This window comes from Aegilops tauschii, chromosome 4, assembly GCF_002575655.3.
Source record: "Aegilops tauschii subsp. strangulata cultivar AL8/78 chromosome 4, Aet v6.0, whole genome shotgun sequence".
Lineage (NCBI taxonomy): Eukaryota > Viridiplantae > Streptophyta > Magnoliopsida > Poales > Poaceae > Aegilops > Aegilops tauschii.
Window position 1 is genome coordinate 241,463,661 of NC_053038.3, and position 5,607 is coordinate 241,469,267.

Below are 5,607 nucleotides of genomic sequence, written 5' to 3' on the forward strand. Positions count from 1 at the left end.
GAAAGAGATGGTTTAGTTTTTCTTATTGAATGCATGCTAATTTGAATACTAATTTATTTTACGATTTGGTTTTGCTTATTGAATGCTCTAATTGGGAAACTACTCCAACTTTGAATGCTCAAATTGGAGAGCGCTATGCTTATAGGGTTTTTGTTTTTGCAGAAATCAAGGATCCCCTCCATCATCACCGCCGTCGTCCCCGTCACCGACCCCCTCCGACCTCGAGGTGAGACCTGCCAAATCTCCATGTCAATATGAGTCCTATAAGACATTTTGAAATGTTTTCTTTTATATTTTGAACCATTGAAATGCAATGACCATCAAGTTTGAATGCTCATATCATGTAGATATAAACATGTATATCTTGTGTTGCTCAAATAGGATATGTGCTTGCTCAAGTGGCCGGCCATGTTTGCAGGTTACACCTCCGAGTGGCCTATGTTTTGCCAGAGTGTTGATTAATTTCCGTCCCGGCAAATTTCAGGCGCTCGATATGTCCTTTTTTAGCAAAGGTCATGCCGGATTTTTTTGTTAATTCTGGCATGACTTGTGCTAGAATACAATGTTCAAGAAAGCGGTAAGCGTAAGCGGAGCGGAAGGCCACACCTTAGAGCAATGGCCGCTTAAGCGCAGCTTAACGGGGATTAAGCGTTTTTTAAAATTGGCCAGAATTTGGCTGTTTTTGAATAATATGCACAAGAAAACAGGGAATATAGCACATAGGGAACTGAAAATCTGTAATAGCATATAAGGTTGAGGTTCAGTGGTTCACAAACCACAACAAACAGCCAAATAACACATAAGGATAAGGTTGAGGTTCAGCAGTTCACAAACCACAACAAACAGCACAGTATAGTCTTAGTCTCTTAGAGCATATAAGATAAATGAGCATTAGCCAAGCAGCAGCAGCAGCCAAGCAACAACATCAGCAGCCAAGCAGCAGCAGCAACAACCAAACAACAACAGCCAAGTAGCAGTTCATGACTTCATGGATCAGTCCTCATCCCCATAAGTGCGCCCAGTCACCACTTCATCTTCATCATCCTCGTACTCTATGTCCTCCTCCTCTGAATCTATCTCCTCTACTTCTTCTTCGTCTGACTCAAACTCTTCATCATGGAGATCTCTAACCCTTGCACTTCGATGAAGCTCAAGTTGTTCACTGGTTCCCATAGCATCTCCAACCACACTCCAAGGTATGCCATCTACTCCCTCATCTCCATCTGGAAACACCATGAAAGCATGATCATCTCCTCCCTCAAACAAGAATCCTTGTGCTTCGGATGCATCAGTACTGAGGAGAACATCAATGTTCTTCCTCTGCTTGATCTTTTTCTTCTTGGATAACAGTCTTGAGTTGAACAGGATGTACACAAGCTGATTGAGGCGATCTGTTGTAAGTATATTTCTCCTCTTGGTGTGTATCTACAAGTGCCAATGCTACTTGTCAGGAGCTAGTTAATAACTCAATATGAACTTTACAAAGCAATGGAACAAATTCAGCTTTGGAAACTAACCGACTCAAAACAACTCCAATTTCTCTCACAGCCGGAAGAACTTGAGGTCAAAGAAAGGATCTTCATAGCCATGTCCTTCAGCCCTGGTGTCTCACCTCCATACATTCTCCACCAAGCCACTAGGAAGAGGAATTTTTTCATAGTCAGGACCAATAATACTATAGGAACTTGAGTACTGGACAAAATATGCAGCTAAGTGAAAGTTTTGCAAGTAATGACTAACCAGGATTGTAGTCAAAGTTTTGGCAAGTCCTAGCAAGCTTCTTTGCAAAGGAACCCTCTCTGCTTTGGAACTTGCCTATTTCATAGTTCACAACTTTGTCTTGCATGTTTTCATCACCATGATAGAACGTCTCCACACAAGAATAGAAGGCTGTATTGATGTCAACAAAATCAAATATGTTGTCATCTGCATAGCTATAGTGTGGATTCAGCAAATATGTAGTCAACTGCAGTGGGGCATCAAGCCTATCTTTCATCTTCTTTTGAACTATAGCTAACACATCTTTGTACCGCGCCTCGATGTTACCAAAGGCCTCTTTGATTTCTTTCTTTGCCTTCACAATCTCTCCATATAGAAAGCCCATTGAGGGTCGTGCATCACCATCAACCAACCAGAGGACCTTCACCAATGGCTCGAACACCTTGATGCAAAGATTCACACCCTTCCAGAAGGGCTTGTTAAGAATTATGGCTGTAGCATCCTTTCCTTTCTTTGAGTGCACATCCTTGATCTTATCCCACTTAGAGGAAACCACCATCTTTCTTAGTGAATCAGCCTTGTCTGCAAGGCTTTGCAAAGTGAGGAATTGGGAAGCAAATCTAGTTACTCCTGGCCTTATGATTTCTCTCTTCTTGGTGAAGGATCTCATGCACTCTAAGGTGCGATGGTGCCCATACACAAATATTGTGAAAGCCTTGGCTTGATCAATTATCTTCTTGAACTTAGCTAAGTTGCCAATCCCTTGGAGCATCAAATTGACAGTGTGAGTCGCACATGTGCTCCAAAATATCTTCGACCTCTTCACTTTCAAGAGATCCTTAGCCCCCATGTTGTTTGAAGCATTGTCAGTCACAACCTGCACCACATGTTCAGCACCTAATTCTTCAATTGTCTTGTCAACTAGATTGAAGATCATCTCACTTGTATGCGGTGTGTCTGATGTTTCCTTTGACTTGATGAAGCTAACACTTTCCGAGCAATGTGTGACCAGATTCATAATGCTTCTCCTCTTCATGTCAGTCCAAGCATCAGTCATGAGAGAGCAACCATGCTTGCCCTTCTCAACCTCTCGTTCCTTGAGTTCACTCTTGGTTCTTGCATACTCAGACTTCAGCAAAGTCTCCCGGAGATCATATTGACTAGGTGGATCTAGATCTGGGCCAAATTGACCAATGGCTTGAACCAACTACCTAAACTCATCATTATCAATTGCATTGAACGATATTGCTGCATTGCATATAAGGGAGACACATCTTAGCATAGGAGGGCAGCAAACAATCTACAATTTAATTGGAAAAAACAGGCCAACAAGCTCATACCATGGGTATACACCCATCTTGCAATGTACTCATGTGCTCGAAGTGATCTCTCCTCCCATGCTACCTTGTTAATGTTCATTTGCTTGAGTCTTGCTTCTCCGGATAACTTGGGGTCAATTGTACGTGTCCACTTAACTATAGGACCTAACACATGAGGTTGTGAGCTGCCAATACAAGTGAGTTCATCATCATCTCGAGGTTGACCTTGAGGAGTAGATGATGCATCAATAACAACAGCATCTCTCATAGCCTTCTCGTGCTCATACTTTTTTTTGCTTCTTTGATGCCTTTTCTTCAAAAGCTTTTAAGCAAGCTTCTTTAGCTTCTTGTGGGCACCGCGGGCAGGTCCTCATTGCATTTGAGTTTGCCGCAATGTGTTGCTTTAGCAGGTAAATACCTCCCGTAAAAATCTGACTGCAGAAATTGCACTTCACTCTCTGAAGATTGTTAGGATCAACAAGCTGACCATAAGCCCAACTCATATCATCGGAATTCCTCTTCAGAATCTTTGCTCTCTCTTCTGTTGTTGTTGCTGCAGCAGTAGCACCAGCACCATCTCCTTCTCCTGACTCCATACTAGTACATTAGTACTAGACAATTCCTCTCTAGTGCCTACCTTTGCAGCTTTGCTATTCCTAAACAAACCACTAATCTGTTGCTGCGTGCTCCCTGCTTAAGCAAAGGCCAATGAGGCAATGAATGAAACAAAGAACTGAACTAGAAGTCTAGAACAACAAAGAAACTACTGCTACAATGCTGCATGCCTGCTTATGGATGAGAACTGAAGAAAACATTAGAGGAGGATCTATGGGTCTAAGGAACAGAGGTGGAGAAGAGGAGCTAAGAAGAAGGAGGAGAGGAGAGGTGAAGATCCTCACCTAAACTGGTAGGAGAGGACGTCCAGGAGGAGGACGAGGAGTTGCCGGTTTCCAGATCCAGTGGACTGCCAAGGAGGAGGAGGAAGTACGCCAGGAGCCACTGCTAGATCCACAGCAGGAGCAGCCGCCACAAAACTCTCTTCGTTCCCCTCTTGTGGATGCTATAACCTAACCCTAGCCGAACAGGCCTGTTTTGGGCCAAGCCCTTTATACCGCTTGTGGCCCTCTAGCCCAACCGTTTTCGAAGCCCATCGCTTTTCCATCGAGTAAGAGCGCTCAGCGCATGCTTAACCAGCGCCTAGCGCTGAAAGCGACGCTTAATCGCTGCTAAAAACCGCTAAATGCTAAAATCGCCGCTAAGGTCAGAAGCGAAGCGTTTACTCAGCACTTAAGCGCGAGTAAGCGCCACTTAAAAACGCTTTCCCGAACATTGCTAGAATATGTAGGAAATATCGAGTTGCCTGGATTTTCTAGAAAAATAATTAAACGACATTTCGGGTTGACTTTAAGTCTGTCGAGGCTCCATCACCGACGGTCGAAATATCAGTGAGGGAGTGTATCCACCATATATGAGAGAGGACGAAGAATCCCGACTATTGTCGTGGGGGTCGTTTGTCCTTCTTCTCCGGGTGCTAAACCTTTGTTATGCACTAGGGGAATAAGGAGTAACGACCATCACCGACGGTCGCAAATGTCAGAGAGGAATCAGTGAGTGAGAGTCTCCACCACATATGAGAGGACAAAAAATCCTGACTGTTGTCGTGGGGGTCGCTTCTCCTTCGTGCCCGTGTGCTAGACATTTTGGTGTAATGCACTCGGGGACGAAAGGAGGAGCGATCATCACCAACGGTCGAATGTATATGCCACGCGAGCTGAGAGTTTTCAAGAAAAAGACTCGGCAGACCGATAGTCAACCCGTGATGAATAATAATGATCTAATTTAGTTTTTCTAGTACATATATTGAATTGTACAAGTTTAATCTTTGAATTATGAACCTAGGAAATGTCATTATCGGACGACGAAAGTCTGTCGGGGGAGTGCGACTGGTGCAACGACGACCGGGGTCTGTGCGACAGGCCTCACCTGGAAGAAGGTCGGCGCTTCAGCATTAAGCTCTAGGAGACCTTCGATGTTGAAACGGTACGCAATGACGACAAGTGTTTTTTCGTAATTAAGCATGAATTCAACTATTTCAACGTGTAATTTTCATCTTTTACAATTTGAGTAGCTTATTCCATGCCATGCAAGACGCTATGTCTTAGAGAGGATGGATTTTGAGGACCATGAAAATTTTGAAACAAATAAAATTCACTTAAGGACCCATCATGGTATGGATTTTGAAGTAAATCTGTACAATTCTGAGAGCGTAACCCATTTTGGTGCACAAATTGGGAATCACTTTGCAAGATGTATGGTTTTTATGAGGGTATGCTTGTCACCATGGATCTTGGTCATCCTGACATCGACCAATACAATATGGACATTTGGGTCCTTGTTGATACGCTTCCAATTCTACCGCTATGTGAGTTTCTCAAACATAGTTATTAACTAATTTATATTGTTTATTTCAAAATAGTTGGCAGCTTATTTTCATTCTTCAAACAATGTGGGGAAGATGGTAGACAAAACCTACTACACCGATGGCTCTGTGATGAGGACATCAATACCA

General features: G+C 43.2%; 1 pseudogene; it reads right to left on the reverse strand.

Moving 5' to 3' along the window:
• Window positions 1–1,735: 1,735 nt before the first annotated feature.
• Window positions 1,736–3,634, reverse strand: LOC109740372 (uncharacterized; annotated as a pseudogene).
• Between the last annotated feature and the right edge of the window lie 1,973 nt (window positions 3,635–5,607).